At 37.6% G+C, this 18,459-nt stretch overlaps 1 protein-coding gene across 2 annotated transcripts in view; it reads right to left on the reverse strand.

Annotated features, from left to right (window-relative positions):
• The window catches only part of LOC137192391 (PTB domain-containing engulfment adapter protein 1), a 90,780-nt gene extending 72,911 nt beyond the window's left edge, over window positions 1-17,869 (reverse strand). The window contains exon 1 of one of the 2 annotated variants that reach the window (XM_067603026.1): window positions 17,545-17,869. The gene's annotated coding sequence lies outside the window, so the exon portion shown is untranslated. The remainder of the gene's footprint in view (window positions 1-17,544) is intronic. The other variant, XM_067603029.1, reaches the window with a different exon arrangement.
• Window positions 17,870-18,459: the final 590 nt, after the last annotated feature.

Here is an 18,459-nt window from a genome sequence, read left to right on the forward strand (position 1 = left end):
TGGAGCTTTAAACTCATAAGACTACTTCTCAGACTGTCTGCATTGAGTAATGGTACTTAAGATTATCTCCTGATGCCACAAACTGAAAATGTTAGTGGCACTTGTATAAAAAGGTCGGGAAAAGGTTGTAGAGGCAAGTTAGAATTGTAGTTTGAGGAATAAATAAGTGCATTTAGAATAGTATAGAAGACCGTTGAGCAGATATTAGGTATATTATATTAGATAATGTACAGTAAGCTTCAATATATTTTTGTTATGTGTAGTCTAAGCTGATATACAGTAAGCCTATATCACATACAAGTGTGAAGAAACCAGCCTGGAAGTTAGATCCGACATGAGGGAGGCAGTTAATGGATGAGAGTATGTAGCACAATCTCCTCCCTCTTTGTTGCATTTCGACTAAAATGGAAACAGAGCTACGGAATCTAACTGTGGAGAAGTAATTATATTTTGAATCTTGAGTGCGAGGAGAAAACAGCATATAATTCAGCTTCATTTTCAATTTACAATTCTTCCTGGAGAATGATCTTAGCTGCTGTGGTGATGGGCCACAGAGACTCTATGTAGCCAAGCTTGCATCAACAATCTCAGACGAGTTTCCCCCCCAGGTCTGTATCTCAGCTCCTGCACAAAGAGCTAACCCGTACCCCTGTTAGTGCTGCAATTACACACTAGATTTCCTCACTGGCCTCATTTTTGGCCATACTGCCAGACAAGCTTTCCAAGCAACAACCACCAACCAGGCTGGTGAGCTGGAAAAAGCACAGAAACAACTGACAGAGACTGAAAACAATCTCTATTTCAAACAACTCAGTACATTTGACAACAGTATTGTTTTCTGAACATGTGGAGGACTGTGACACAATGCCGTTAAATATAAGTCAAACTCTCCAATATCCTAAAATGTAGATTTATATGAAGTTATTAGTGTCATATAAGTAATGTCATTAGTAATTTTGTTAATCTGAATGAAACATATATTAGTTTGCTCTTTAATAAATGTCTGACAGGATCTCTTGATTAGAAACTGTCGTTTTATAGACGGCAGACATGATTTTTGTTGAATTAACTAGATTTTTGCATTGTGTTTGATGACACTATTTCCGACTGAAATATCGTTTAATATTATAGTTTTTCTTTCTTTGCTGTTAAATCATACATTTGATTGCATTTGTGAGAGAGTTAAATTGACACCAATAAGGAAATGAGAGGTTGTGCTGTTTTAAATTGTTACAGAGACATCAACAAGCTTTTTCAATCCATTTTCATGCAGTTTTTGATTGTACTGATGGGCTATTTTAATACAGTATATTGTAGTATTGCTATCATTAAATCCACTAATATAAAAAAGTGATAGGTTGCTATGATACAAAGATGTCAGAAATGTCCAGAACAGAACCTGAACAGATTCAACAATTCTTCTCATGTCGACACCGTTACGTGATGTTAATCATCTACCAGAGAAGAAGACAGTGAAAAATGTGAAACTGTAGATTAAGAATTAAACAACATGGCACATGCTGTGTGAGGAGAAGCCTGGTTGGAAGGATAATGATCAAACATACTCTAATCCAACTGTCACTTCTTTGAAGTTTGCAAAATCTAGATCAGACTACAATCATCTCACTGTTACAATCTGATAGACAAAACAACAGGCTATTTTTTTTTTTTTTTATTCTGCAGCTTGATGTCTTACATTTGAAAATTGGTCTGGTCATTAGATACAAGACTATTATGTACAGCAGATGAGCAAAGGAGTGTATGACTAGAAAAAAAAGATTTCATATCTTATACTCATTTCATCACAAATAAGCACTGAGACTTTATCACACTCCAGCTAACAGGACTGAGAGTCTACAGCTATGCTAGCAGCTCTGTGAGGCTGTGCTGATGCAGTGGTGCAATGTCAAGGCTAACATGTTGTTTATCATCTATAATGTTAATCATGCTCACCATCATTATCATCATTCACAGTCATTAATGAGCACTATACACAAAGTACGGCTGAGGCTGATGGGAATCAAAGTATTAGGGAAAAAAAATTGACCTGATGATGGCGCTAGAGGAGAAATTAAGAGATCAACAAAGTTATTAACTTCATCCTGAAGGTCTGTAGTGAATTTTATTGTCTGATAATTATTGAGACACTGCACTCAAAGCACAAATGTCAACCTTAAGGTTGCAGCAGAGTAAAAATCAGGGCACCACCAAAGTCGGCAGGATTCATCTTCTGTTCAGGATTAATATCTGCACCAAATTTCCTGACAATCCATTGAATAGTTGTTGAGATATTTCAGTCTGAACCAAAGTGTTGGACAGACTGACATTGCCATTTCTTGAACAATGCTGCTAGGTGGACACATGTTATCAATTAAGCCCATACGACACTGGATTTTTGAGGCAGATATCCATATTATAATATACATATTTGAGGGTTTAAAAGTTTATTTTACTTTTATTTAAAGTTTATATCACCTAGCAGCTACCATATATCGGCTGATAAAAGTGCAACGAAACAAACTGCATAATAGTGACACTGTTTATAAATGACCTTATTTAGTTTCTTATTGCTTAGTGAGCTAAAATTGATTCAAATTCTGTTGACTGAACAGTCAATATTTCCCAAATTGAAAAAAAAGAATTTGAGTTTTCTTATTTCTTTTCAGAGAGCTGGTTACGTCATTGCACTTAAAGCAAACTGTACATGAACGTAATATAAAATATTTTGTGAATATTTATGACGTCATCATGGTTTCTGTGAACAAACCACAATGATGTTGGAAAGTGACTTCACTGGGATAGCCAAGTATATGTCAAAGTGATAAAGAAGGTTATGTTGTAGTAAACTTGGGAGCACAAACAACAGCCGTAGAACAACACTGAAATTCTGACTGTGTTTGCAAAGGGAGGCGGCACTGTAATGAGCCCAAATAAATCTAATTAGTTTTAATGTGAATGATCTTTATGGAGGAGGCTTGCAGGCTGATAATGTAGAAGAAAATAAATAATGTACTTGAGAGGGATAAGTATTTACTCCAGACTGCAGCCTTGGAAAAACATCTAGGACGCATAAATAGCCATTCAGGCCTGCAAGGATGAGATATGCCGTCTACTCAGACAATGAACAGAAAAAATCTGCCTCCTAACTAAAGTGCTAAACAAAACCAATAAAACACATAACTCCTGCCAATTCATTACCAGGAGGAGGATAATGCAGTCATGTTGTCTCAAGCGGATTAAAAAAAAGTCAGCTGCAAAAGCACTGAGGCCTGCCCCTTGAAATTAATGGTACTCATCAAGAAATAAAAGAGCCATAAAAAGCAGTCTGTTTCGCTCACAATGGGATGACTTCTTAAATAAATTGGGGACGCCTTGGACTGGGTAGCGCCAGTGATTTCTTTGGAGGTGTTGGATCATGAAGACATGTTATTAAGCCAAATTGGAACACTTATACCAACAGTGTTAGTCTGTCTCCCTATGTGATTTGCTCAGAGCCATCAGCTCTAAATGCTGTTTGTCAGTTGCATAAATGCTGAACTGAATCTGCGATCGTATGATGAAATGCAGATATCCAATGGCTTTATCGATCCTGTACTGTGTTCCTCGGTAATGTGAATTAACAAGAGATGCAGGGCAACACATGGAGGGACCTGTTGTGCCAAATTTCTACATGATTGGGATACTCAGGTGGTATACCCGAGTACTCCTCCATAAAACAGAAAAATCACAGTATTTTTTTGCACAAAATACATTACGGGCCTTTCACCTGCAACTCTTCATCTAACCAGTTCTGTGGCTGCAATATCTTATGCATACGTACTTAACAACATTCAAAATTAATCAACTCACAAAAAGGTGCAGAAAAATAAACATGTTTTGATGTTAACCAATTTAAATCAACCAAGACTTAGCAGTTGGTTGCTAACCCCTGACAAAAGCTTACAGTACTGTTAATGGTCCGGACTTTTCAGTTTGATCTGAACCAAAATTACAGGTGTGAAACATCCCCCCGGACCGAGGTCCAGACCAAACAGCCAAGCCTTGGTCCGACGAAAAGAGATGGTCTTGGTCTGAAGACATTATAAAAAGTTAACTAGAAGAAAAACTCATAAAAATGCCAACACTTTCCAGGTATTTTCAGAGAGGATCAGAAAGAGAGGATATGAGAGGACGGGGGAGCAGTGACACCTGAAGATAAAGAAACTGTGGGAGCATTATACAAAGGTGCTGCTGGTATTAATACCATAATAATATTATTATAGTGGCAACAAAATTAATCTGTTCAATCATTTTTTCTCCATTAATTCAAATGGGGATAGAAGTCAACCTGCCCAACTGATAACTAATACACCAACGCCAGACACCCATGTAGGTGATGACGACAGGATGAAGGTATGTCATGTAAAGTTCTTTAGTGCGCCGCATAATTGCAATGTGAAAACAAAACTAACCGGATCAAATGTATATACATGAACCTTGGTTCAGACCTTGATACGGACTTTCAGGTGTGGAAGAGCCATAAAAGCCTTTCAGAGGTTTGCCAGTGATTTTATTGCTTTTCAGTGCAGCTTGACAGATATTTTTTCAGGATTTTCGATACTAATATTGATATGTATTGTGTGTGTGTATGTAGTGAGTGGCACTTTTTACAGTTTCTAAAATAAACTTGTCAGAGCTGGTGGACAGCTACGTAATGGTGACACAGTTTCTAAATTACCTAAAACATAACTTTGCAAATACACCTATGATAAGCTAATATTAGCTGATAATGTCAGCCATGCCCATGTGTCTGTCAAGCTCTACGTTTCATGTGAAAAACAAGAGGAAACGTTAGGTATGCATTACAGCTCAGACTGGTTCTAACCAGTTCCAACAGCTTGACAAAGGAAAACAGAAAGCAGTGAAGCTGTTGTCTGTTAGATGAAGGTGAGAACAGACAATGGAACAAAACTCGAAGAAATGCAACTCTTTCATTTAACTTCTGAAAGCTGAACACAGTCAGCAGTCTAGTCGCCTGCATTACCACACATGTTGAGCCAATCACATTAAAGTGGGGGCACAACTCAGGTAAGGATGAAGACTGGCTTGGCTCCATGCAGGACCAAAATTTTGCTGGTGAACAGTAACCCGCTGCAGAGAGGTTGTTATACAGTCTTTAATAGACCTACTTTTTTTACATTTACTTGAATAGTTTTGGGATCTGATGAATAGTATTTAACAGCGATGTTCCAAGCTGATCCTAAGGACTTCATCGGGCCGATCCCAACTTATTTCAAAGGATAAAATGAAGCTTATCAAATGCCGTTCCTTTCATTACTGCACTTAACTGTGCTTTCTGCTATCCTGTACAACAACTTACAGTGCGAGTATTTCACTCGTATATGCAAATGAAAATTAGAGTGTGTGATTGTGAAAAATGATTTAGTAACACTGGGGCTCTGATTCTGACATTCTGTTTAGCATAATACATGGATTCGCTAAACCCTGACTCTTAACTCTCTCTCACTGGCAAAGAGTAGCAGTGTACAAGACATTCAGGCAGCAGCTTCTCATTTTTAGCTGGCGCTGACCGTTGCTTTCGCCGGTTAAAATGACGAACGTCAGTGGCAGAAGGTCATATCGGCTGACCCTAATCAACATTAGAGTAACTTGATGGCAGGTCAAAACTTGGCTGTTGTCAGGTTTGTGTGCTCTCTGCAGCCAGTGTCTGTGCTCCACCAAAGATCATTTGTCAGGGAAGAACATCCACTCTGTAATGCCTCTGGAACCTTTTGTTCCAACGACTCCAACAGAGTGATACATACGTCTTCTCTTTAGTGGATGTCAACTTCGGGAGTCACGTTCTGTTTATTTCAATGTGCCAGATACATATCAAATCAACATTGAATATCTTCTTCTGCTATGTAAATATAAATATCAGATCAGACTCGGAATATCAAAGGACTCAGATCAGGATTTGAGCCAGAAAAACTGATTGGGATATCCCCAGTATTTAAAGACAGTAATTTTACTTTTATGCAAGTATTATTTAGATATTTAAGCCATGTAACAGTACTTTTAATTGGGCAGGACATTTGAGTAGTCTCTCCAGCCCTGGTTTCATCCTATATGCAAAAGCCATGAAAGTTAAATAGATGGGAGACTGTTATACTTCCTATATGTATTGTATGCATGTGGCACTTTATTCTTATGGTGAAGTGGCAGCTTGTCCTGTGTGTCTCTCTGGCTACACGTATTATGGGAGTTTGATAAAGATGATGAAAACGGAGGCAAAAGATCACTGTCTAATTAGAGCTGCTACTAACCATTATTTTCATTATCAATTATTCTGTCGTTTTTTCTTGACTAATTGAGTAGTTGTTTGGTCCTTAAACTGGTCGATCACTGTTTCCCGAAGCCCACTGGGACGTCCTCAAATGTCTTCTTTTGTCCCGACCAAAAGTCCACAACCCAAAGATATTTAGTTCACGATATATATAACACTAAACCAGAAAATATTCACATTTGAGAAACTGGAATCAGAGAATTTGCACATTTTTTTCTTAAAACATGACTCCAAATGATCCAAAATCCAAAATAGTTGGTGATTAATTCAATAGTAGGCAACTAATCGATTAACTGACTAATGGTTGCAGCTCTACTTCTAATTAAACTTCAACTATTTTTTATGTACCTTTATTTCTCAATGGATTTCCAATAGCTGTTTTATTTTAAATGTGTTTATCAATGACTTATTCAGTAGTGCATTTTATTTTAGCCGGCAAGTGTTTTCATTGAATGCTTGAGCAAAGTGAAAGAGTTAAGTGAGGCTTTTATGTCTGAGTGGATGGTTTATTCTGCACTACAATATGTGTAAGCCATAAGTCAAATAAACTTCCACAGGGTTCTTGATCAAGCACAGAGCTGTAAGAATACAAATTTACTCCAAACAATATCCATCACCCTGTGAATGTGGATTTTTGAAATATCTTTAACCACTGACGGGCAGAAAATGGAACTTAACAGCTTTGATTTCCGCAGTAAATTAAAGGTCATCTCCTGTGAATGTGTCTAGAAGCCGGCTGTCATGATAAGGACAAAGGTGTGAGGAATGATACAGAACGTCAAAACGGCAAACCAATTAAGCATTCAGTCCACGTCTGCTGTGTCTATTTATAGTTACAATCACTATCAAATTTTGATAGCTATGAACGTAAATTGTGAGAAGCTATGTTTATCATCCCATTAGCCTATCTCTTACAAAGGCAGGAACACATTCATCAGGAAATTACACTGCAGAGAGACATTCATTAATCAAAATGTATAACCTTATCCATGCCTAAACTATGACAAGCACCTCATTAACATTCAGCTATGACCCACCCCTCAATGACACAAAAACATCTACAAGTCATAGGTTCCTCTTACTAACTTTAAATATTAAGACTGTGTTAACACAGACACTCTTTAAAATTAACAGCAAAATGACACACTGAAAGAATAAAGCAAACAACAACCAAACATCTGAAACCGTATGACTAATTTCAGATTTCCACAGCATTTTAACTTTATAAATGCCATACACTACTGGGACAAAGAAGGCAAGAAAGTTTAACAGAGAGAGAGAGAGAAACAGCACATAGAGCCAAAGATGTAGAACACATTAAATCAAATCAGTAATTGTGATTTGCCTCAAATCAGAGGAAGGCTAAAGTCACAGTTTGAAAGCAATAATGTAATGAGGCTGATGGGAGCTTTCTCATCAGTTTGACTGCTCATTTTCCTCTGTCATCGGCTTCCCTTGTCTCAGTTGTGATTTACTAACAAGATCAATCCGACCTACCCTGGAGACAGTGACAGACATTTCCTGCAAATAACAATGGGCAACAGATGGTTGTGAATACAAAGGCACCTTTTGTATTTGCTCACCTTTTCTTAGTCTGTCTTAGCAACTGATGTTTCAAGGGGACCTATTATGCTTTTCCTTATTTTCAGTCATATATCTGATGTTACAATGTCAGATGTTCATATTAAATGTGGCCAAAGTGTCAAATAATGAGGTATCATCTGCTCCACACACACTGCATGAGTTCACTGCTCTGCTCTGCCAACATTATGGTGTTTTTTCATTGTTTTTTGGGGGTAGTCACACTCTGAGTGTTTTTCCATTACACAGCACAGCAAAGTAAAATAAGTTGTTTACCTGTTGGAGGTGTGCTGGTCGTCTGCAGCTCTTCAAACATCATCATCACTGTGGCTGTTTCTGCTTGTACTATTCCTCACTGCATTATTTCTAACTAATCTGCTGAACAAATAGCTCCAAATATCTCCATATGTTGTCATTTCGACCGGTTTTTAGCACTGCTATCATAGCTACTTCTGTGAGTAACACGTTTCATTTCTTGTAAATTCTTTACAATAAAAGTCTACTGTTATTGAGTCATTTAAAAGCTTTTAAAATGAAGCAGGAAATGTTGGGTTTTCATCAGCAGTGATTTAACACGACTCTAAGCTAAGACTGCATGTTTGAGACAGAGGCTGAGCTGAGGGGCTGCATAAAGGGCCAGTATAAGATAAATAACAAGTTTTTTGAACTGTGAACCATGCAAAGCTACTATAGTGGAATCCCAGAATACAAGTATAGAGCTGGAAATGAGCTTAACAGGTCCCCTTTAAAGGGCTACGATAAGATACTGTACTCACGTTGTACTTTCAACTGTACACAACTCAAATATTGCTGAAATTACTTTCAAGTGACATGTTTGAAAGGTTCAGAGTTGGAACAAATTTAATCAAAAAATAAAGCAGCAACAATTCGAATGATGGCGTAATCATTTTCATAATTTTTCAAGCACAAGGTATCTCAATAGTGAGATTTTACTGCTGATCTGTTTAATATCAATGTAACTTGAATATGTTTGGGTTTTGGACTATTGATCAGGACAAAAGCTATTTTAAGAAGTCAGTTTGGAACTTGTGGTGGACTTCTTCCACTATTTGCTGACATTTTATAGATAAATGATTCATTTGACCATTGTGACCAACAGACATTTAATTTTAATCATGGAATTATTCAATAGTTTGCTATGTATCCACTTTAATCCATCATCTTAATCAACATCTACTGATATATAGAGTAATCAAGAAAGGATCTGCTGGACAATTTGACAAAAATGTCTTGGCACAAGCTCCACTCCCTGGAAATTTTTGTCATGGAAATGGTTCAGTTGTTATCATTTGGCCAAAAGAGCCAAAATAATTTAAGATGTTTTTTTGTTTGTTTTTTTTTTGGTCAAACTACTATTTTGGAAGTCAATAATGAACTTTCAAGCTCAACTATATTTCACGTTATAGCCTAAAGAAACCAGAAAATATTCACATTTGAGAAGCTGGAACCAGAAAATGTTTCCAAAGAATGACTCAAAACGATTAATTGATTATCAGAATAATTGGCTATTAATTTAATAGTTGGCAACTATCAATTAACTGACTAATCGTTGCAGCTCAAGATTCCATAAACATGCAGGAGTGCTATACAGGCAACTGGACTGTTCCTCTACCACAATAGGATTTATTTCTTGTTTCGTAACTGTTCATTTGACATTTATGTTTCAACTTGTGTACATGGTGGCTGACTGAGCTGAAAATGTTTTCTTTGGTTAATCTTGTGAGGCTTCAACATGATGATGTTTACCGGCTTTTTTCCTCCACTAGCAGAAAGCAACAATACAATATATGGAAAGTGATTTCTAGTGTCACTGAGCACAGTTTACAAAAGCTCTACTACATCATTGGGAATTACAGAAAATCCCAAGTGTTTGGCAACAAGCCAACCCTACACAGAGGCTAGTGTTTCCCCTATAATTGTACAGGCCTGGCAGGCTGCCAGGCCAATGAGAACCCCCGCCAGGCCAAAAATATATATTTTTAATGCCAAAAATAACGCCAAATATCCATTCATTCAGAAATCAATAGCGTTTGGGGGCCTTTGTGCAGCGTTGTTCCAGAACGTGAGTCAACATCTTTGTTGTTGCCTGGGAAACTCTTGGTAGCATAGCTCCTTTTAAGGAGTAGAGCAGTGTGTAATGTGTGTGTGTGTAGTGAGTGAATAGTTGAACGAGTGCAAGCGGCAGAAAAGTGATGGATGAATGTGAGCAGAGCACAGGAATCGGTTAGCAGTAAGTTGTCAATCTGGCAGTAAATGTTCAGTATAGGCTACAGTGTATCAGTTAACAAATGCTGCAGCTTGTCTAGACAAAGAAAAGTGATGTGTGTCGTTTCCCCACCTGGGGGTTAGCTCCAAAGTTGGCAATAATGGGTTAGCCTAACTTGACAACGCTAAACAGAGAAACAGAGAATGGAGAAATGTCTGACTGCTGAGTCTCTCTAAAGTTTTTCTGAGCGCATCCATCCTCCCACCACCCCAAAGCAGTCAACCTAAGGGAAACACTGGAGGCAATGCTTTAACATTTTACAAATGAAAAAACTATTATTTAAAGATTACTGTAAGGTTAAAGCATGCAGTGTGTTAAATAAGCATTCTTAGATTACTTTTCAAACTTAAATTAATGTAACTTTGCATCAGTCTGTGATTAGCAGACTACTCTGATGAGATTACAGAAGTTCAGCGTGTGTAATTAACAGCTTTGTTAAATGCAATGGAAATAAATTTCACACTGAATCCACACAGGAGAAGGTATAATTTATCAAGCACATGTGAAGGTTCCAACACATTATCAGAGGCGAAACAGATCTGCACTGACTGAGCTACTGTTTTCTGCTGCCTACCGTTATTGTCAGCACCCTTAACTTTGACCACATTTGCAGCTGACATTTCCAAGTACTACCAATCAGACTGAAGCTTCATATTGTATGGCACTGTGAAGAAATGCATATTCTCATCCTGTGTGTGCGTAAACCTCACTAGATCATAACACTAAAATCTTTCCATTATCTTGGGAGGAAAAACTATTGCATGGCAAGTTGTTAAGACTGCAGTGTCTGAGGCAATAAATGCTGATCATGTAGAGACACCTCAAGGCACAACTATGGTAAGTTTTTTACAGAAAACCCATTTCCATTCTGGTCTGTAATGTGGTATCCAGGGAGCAAGGCCAATAAGATGGTTCATTTATCAAGCTGAAAGTTTCATTAAGACCAGCACCTCGTTTCGTTCACAGAGTTGGCAGATTTATTTACCCTTGACTCATATGGCTTTTTGAGGGAGCAGGTCCAACTGCTATAAACAGTCTGTCTGGACATGTAAATGTCCATGATACAAGGTCTTTTAATGTTGTTTTTGGTTTGAGGTATATTTCATGTAGACCCACTTTCTGTTATTGGGCATGATTCTATTACGTTATGACTTCTGCATACCTCTTTAAAAATCTCCTCCAGACATGTTTTAAAACATATTAAAATACTCTGCTATGAATAATAATAACATGTTTTTTTCACAAAAATCTCTGTTATTCTAATTACCTAGATAAAAACTGCATCTACATCTTCTCCCTCATTGTAAAACCAACATGTTTAGGTGAGCAAAGAGAGAATTTCCACCTTCAGGAGATGAATGTTAAAACAGCCTTCTAGTTTCAACTTCTGCATCCACCTAAAGGAATAATACACAAAACACACTTCTGAGATAAGTGGGACTTTTCATAGTTACAAAGCTGCGGTTTCAATAATTTATTCAGTACCAGTACTGAGAAAGCCAGGCCAGTGTTAAACTGAAAAAAACAACTAAAAACTACACTAAATTAACATTATACTGAACTGTACTGTACAGGGTTCCAGGGTAATGTTTTCCCTCTTATATATAACTGTATTTGTAAGGGCAATTAATCAGGTGTTGTGACCCACCTCAAACTGCACATCAAACGACAACCAATCTGGCTGAAATTAGGACCAATTGTAAAATTAGTCAGGGGGTAATCAATTCAGGGATAAAATACAGCTTCATGCACCCGTCCTCACAAGAAAAAACAAAAGTATAGGTCTATAATTCAGTCCAGCAAAAACAACTTATAGTTATGTTTACGCCATCTAGTGGCCGTAGTAATTATGTCTTGGGAAAGTGACGCAGTTCAGATGACATCAATATAAGGTGACTTGATAAGGTGATTTTGCCTGGTTTAGGAGGCAGGTTGGGTGAATGGCTAGATAGATGGTGTATTCTGCTGCAGAAGACACTGTTTGCGGGGACAGTCGGGACATTTTTTTAAAAACCGTAATATTGTGGTGTTTACCATTGCCATGACAATGAAGGTTGCGTAGCTTTATGGAAGTATAAAACATGTTTAAAGTGATCATTTTAACCCAAACCATGATCTTTCCCTAAGCCTAAACAAATGGTTTTTGTGCCTAAACCTAACCAGACCGTAACCACAGCATTGCCATGCCATAAAACATCATTATTTTTTAACTGTGATTTGTGACAGTTTTGGAAGTGCATTACTACGGCCGCTACATGGTGTAAACATAGCTATAGGTTGTTTTTGCTGGCCTGAATTTTAGACCTATACTTCATTGTTGAGGATGTGTTGCTTAAGCTGTACAGTGTCTGCCCAGCTTTATGCTCTGATTCTTCAAACGATGTTATTTTTACCACTTGCATTGTTTTTAGAACAAATTCCTTGTGCAACTTTGTAGAAGCAGGTTCATTTTTTAAAATCTAGTATTAGAGAGAAATAATTATACCAGTACTAACAATCTCAATGTCTTCTTTCTGTGAAATATGTGACTTCAAATAGAAAACTGGTCCAGCTCCAGCCAGCTAAGGGGATGCAGTAATCTGGCCTTTTGTGCTTTGTCATTATTTTGATACATTATCAATTACCCCTGTGAAACATTAACATCTGAATAATTTAAATTCAACAAAAATATTTAAATGTATTTATACAGCTATTACTGTAAACTGTATTGCCCAATTTTCTAAGCCAACTGTACAGTAATATTTCACAAAAATCTTCAAGCATCATATATTATTACCATTTCAGTTAGCTACGTGGGTGTAATAAAATGATTTATGCTGGAAAAAGTAGCACAAAAGTGTTATTTTCAGCTCAAACATCAAAGAACTGAATGCAGGACGTACCTTTTCAAGTGTCTGGGACTTTAGCTATATTAATTTTTTTTCTTCTTCTTGTGAATCTCAATATACTTCCAGGATGACACATAATATGAACAAAGAAGCTCCATTAGTACTAAAAAGGAGCCTCTATTTAACGAAACATTACCAGCCTCATCCAAGAAAAAAGTAAGACAGAAAAAACAGAACAGGAGTATAGAAAACAGGAAGTAACATGCACAGACCCAAGATCCCCCCAACTGTCTCATTTGCAAAAGCCCTTGATTAATTGAGATGTATAATAATTACAAAGAGGATTAATTCAATCACGGAGATGGTGAGACAGAAGGCTTTGACATTTGTGGGAGTCAACACCTTGGCCAAGCAAGACAAAAATATCAATTATCTTGACTAAGGCAAGTCACTGGTGTGGATTTAACCTATAAGAAGGATTTTGTTTTGACATAATGGCAATGTGAGAATGGAGTCTTTCATAAGCAGCCTTGTAATCTTCCTGCTCAATTTTCATTCCAGAGGTAACAGCTGCAATAGTCATAGTGAATGAAAAGCTGTTTGATGTTTCCGGCTGTATATGAGGCTGAAGTCACTTTCAGCAATCTGACAGCAAACAGCCCTAGGTGGAAAGATGAACTTGATATAATAGAGTTTCTGGTGACAGTGAGGAATGGGGAGCATGGGCTCATAGTAATGATGATATCAGTCACTGTGTGATCGTGCGCTGATAGATGAAGCGTTTGCTGAACCTTCTGAAGCCAGGCAGGGAGTGGTAAACACGAGTGCTGTCAACATAACAGTAGCAATACGCTGATTTTCTTAACTATCTACCTAATGTGCCGAGATAGTCCTTTCTCAGATGTGATCAATCAATATGTAAACATTATCACTAGTCTACAAGATCAACTGTCTAAGGGTATTTTCAGACCTGCCTTGTTTAGCCCAGTTGACTCTCGTGTTGTTTTCCCCCTTGGTGTGAATGGTGTGAATGGTATGAATGGTGTGGTGTTTGGGTAGCTCTGAACACATCAATCATACTTGGGCGCGGACTAATACAATTGTTTTCCGAGATCCTTTGAGGAAGCGTCCAATCCTAAACGTATTCTGGAGCAGTCCATTTGCGGACTGGACTTGCACAATGAAGAACATTATATTTGGCTAAAGGAACTTATATCAGGTCCTCCTTCCTGTGTTTACATCCTTGCTCCCGCCCTAGACACAACTAACCAATGAGCCGAGTGAACGTTCTCAGCTGGCTTTTAGTGATGCGTTTTGGTTCGCTGGAATTTTTTCTGTGTGAAAAGAAACCGAAGTTTACCCAATCATTCACTGGTTTGGACAAGACCAAACAAACTATAGGTTTGAAAACACCCTTAGAGACATACATAGACACATGGAGGCAGGGATCAGTGCAAGCTGACAACACCCATAAGTCTGTACATTCATCACATATCAATACAATTGATAGAATTCAATTGTTGCAGCCATACACATTTGTTCTGAAAATCAAATATGCATAACAGATGCTTTTGTTAGGCCACTTCTAAGCAAAACATGTGAATAAATGTGAACTTCTGTGTCAAAAATACCAAAATTTCTTGTTCACTTTGCAAACCAAACATCAATTACAAATTAATAACAGAACACAATAAACTGTCACATGTATCTACAATGTCTTATGGAACAAAATGAAATAAAAAGCACCTCTGCTAGCATCAGAAGAAATTATTACACTTCTATGAATTACATTATTAGTCTTTAGGGAAAACAAGCAGAGGCGCTACATCACAGCAATTTAATAAATGAAATCAATATTTAATGAATGAGGTGACTGTTTAAAACGTCATCTACAGTAGTAACTACATTAATATCGAGAAATGTCACCATCTGTCTGATTACTTAAAGCCAGTGTCTGACTACTCGGGAGCCAGTGATGAGTGTAGTGACGTAACCGACCCCTCTAAACCTGCACTCTTCTCTGAGTCATAATTTGGTCAAATCTCAACACACATACTATTAAATCACAACTTCCTCTCTTACTCTTTCAAATACTAGTTCTGATATCCACTGATCCATAAATCTTCTCAGCAATCCTGTAAAAAAGATGTTGTTTATAACTGATCTTATATAACTTCATAATAAGCTAATTTACACTCTTCTTAATTGTACATTCGTGATTACTATACAATGAGGTGCTGCTGGCAGGAAATGCAGCACAGCTTTCCATGGTGCAGTTTGACCAAAATGTAAAGACATACAGCCAAAAAATAAGCCAACTTGATGACAACATTATACATCACCCAAAGCATATAAAAATAAAATCAACAAGAATGACAAAATCCATGAAGACATCCTTTTTTTTTTTTGGTTGTTATGTTTTTGTATGCTGTCAATATGTTTAGACAATTACAAGGCACAAAATGCCCATTAAAAGCGGTTCTTCTATCTCTTGAACATTGACACTTCATCCATTTACATATCAGTATTCACCATCAGCTGAAATGTCATGCCTAAGACATGTAGTAACTATGCCAAACATAATCACTACATGTCTAAAGGGAAGTGAAGTGAAGCCCAAGGAAAAAACAATCAAAAGGTTCAAAAGGTTAACAATCATAAGAAGCTAGAGGGACCGGAGATGAACTAAAAATGTGTCCTTATGCATCTGTGTGTACTCCACTGGTATGATATTTCAACAAAATGTGTTTTATTTAACTTCAATCTGTATTGTTTGTGTTCATTATATCGTCAAATAATGATGAATTACAGGGATTTCGCAGGAGATGTTTTACTACTTGTGCAGCTTTGCAACAACACCAACATCCCATGTTTTGAATCCGTGGCAATATTTGTCTCCACAGTGAACCGAAAAGTAATTTCAAATGCAATTGGGTTGATGGCATTTGGACACAAACGACAGCAGACCTGTTTACGAAAAACAATATCGCTCTGCAATATTTCAACAACACTCTTTACAGCTTTGAGGTGAGAAAAAAGGCTCATCCAATATAATAAAACACAGGGTGGCAACACACTGAGTGCCAAGACTGTTCAGGCTGAATAAGACTGTCATTTAATTTATATGACCTTTATTTAACTCTGTTTGAAATCAGCTCTCCATGGCCACCTTGTTCTAGTCCTGTCAGACCGGTGGGAACCTGAAAAGCTGTTGTCCTGAATTGCAATTTGTAGAAGCCGCAAGGCTAATTCATGCTGATTTTCACAGCATTTAATATGAGCCACTTGGAGAGCAGCTAATCAATTACTGCTACCAGTGGCTGAAAAACACCACCAACCTGATAAAATGCAGACTAGTGAACAAATGTACATTTGTGAAACAATCATTATTGCTGACTTCAACAAGTCTCTAAAAACCTGTATTTCACAACCATAGAAAATGGTGACTCTTCAGCCATGAAATGAGAACTGTGAAATAGACACCAGAGGAACTACGCACGCAGATCTATCCTCAAAATACTGGGTGTATTCATTATTGAAGTTATTAATATCTCACAGCACACAATGGCAGACAATTTACAAAGCTATCATCATGTTGAATGCCAAGTTCTCAGCTGAAAACAATGTAGGCAGAATATCTGATAAGTAAGGATGAAATGAAAATGTCATTAAATATATCATTGTTCATTTTGAAGGTTGAGAGTCACTCATGTCAATATGCTTCCCATCCCTGTGAAAAGACTTCAAGCGAAGCAACATCCCAAGTCTTCTATAACACACATGCATCCTCTATATGGAGGCTGTCTATACACTGTCAGCAAATATATGAGCTAAACTCTGGAATACTACCTGAGAATATGTTTTATATTTAATCATTTTCTTAAGAACAGATGTTTTTGGAACTACAGCAGCTTAACAGAAGACGCGCATTCTCGTTTATATTTAGCTACAGACGGTGTAAGAAGTATAAAACGTCTTATTGTTTCCCAATGTAGCCTTAATCCATTATTACAATAACAGAAAATGTCACCGCAAATGCAAATGACACCGTCAGCTGTCGGTTTGCCACGAAAAGGCGAACTGACAACAAGCATTAATAGGGTCCGAATGAGAAGGTGACACACAGAAATTCAACGTGTTTTTCAATGAAAGTGACAGCTGGGGAAAAAAAGTAAAACATTGTCGAGCAAGCTACAACTCGACATAACCACAGAGTCCACCTTGCACGGACTTGCGCAACAAAGTTTCCCGTTAGAGGGGTGAATATGATTCAGACAACTGGAGCCTATTCTGGGATATTAAACAAAAAAAGGGAAGGTATGAAAACATGTTCAAAACAGCCAGCAGCAACAATGTCAACTTCGAGTTTTTTTAACGGCAGGCAACATCCCAGAAGCGAAAGTATGCACCAACAAACAAAAGATTGTTGCCAGCAGCCGACAAAACTCGACCGCTAAGTCGGAGCAGCGAAAGGAAATATCAGCTCTGATAGAGAGAGGAAGAAGAGAACCGCCTTTACTTACACCGGAGCAAAGAAGAAGTCCAAGCAGTCCCCGTAGGAAAAAAAAAAAAAGCTCCCGGTCCTCTGCGCTCCACAGTCCGAGCTCCACATCCAGCAGTCTGTCGCCCTCTCCTCCTCCTCCTCCGCTCGCCTCTACAGCTGCTCAGTAAGTTTGCTGACGTCAACAAGCACTCAGTCTCAACCGGCAAAGCTCTTTGGTCGCAACTTGAATAATACATGGAAAAGGAGGGGAAAGACGCGACCGGAAAGAATCGGGGAGGCAGGCACCACGACAATAGCCATATTCATTATAAAAATAAAAAAAGAAAAAAGAAAAAGTTAGGAAGCAGCTTGTAACGAGGCAGGTGCTTTATGGGAGTTTCTGCGCAAGTATTTGGATATAAAAAAAATATAATTACAAAGCAAAGATAGTTGACACAACCATAAAAGCTATGCAGCTAAAGCTAATAGGGAAGCAGTTTTTGTTTCCCCAAATTTGATTTATTATTATACATGAACAGACAAGTAATTAGTTAAATAAATAATATAGGCAAATTAAGATAAAACATTGATAATTCTGTTATGGGGGTTTTCCGAAATGTATGGAATATTTTGTCATTACAAATCGCCTAATTTTCTCAACCTTGATACAGTTCGGTTGGCTGCTTCTTAAATCCAGCCTTCACATTCAGGTGCAGCATGTGTCTATTTCAAAATAATAAAACTATAGTGGTCAGAGTAGTGAAAGCTAGGACCCTTAAACTGACACAAATTAGACCCTCATTTGATAAGATTTGGTCACAGGGTCCCCCATCTGGTAAGATTTTTGGTTTTAGATGTTTTATTACAGAAAGTGTATGAAACTCATGACCAAAATAGTCATATATTCTGCCACTGCGTTACTTATGGATGGAATTATAGTGAAAATAAATTATTC

The sequence above is a fragment of the Thunnus thynnus genome, chromosome 11 (genome assembly GCF_963924715.1).
Source record: "Thunnus thynnus chromosome 11, fThuThy2.1, whole genome shotgun sequence".
Classification (NCBI taxonomy): domain Eukaryota; kingdom Metazoa; phylum Chordata; class Actinopteri; order Scombriformes; family Scombridae; genus Thunnus; species Thunnus thynnus.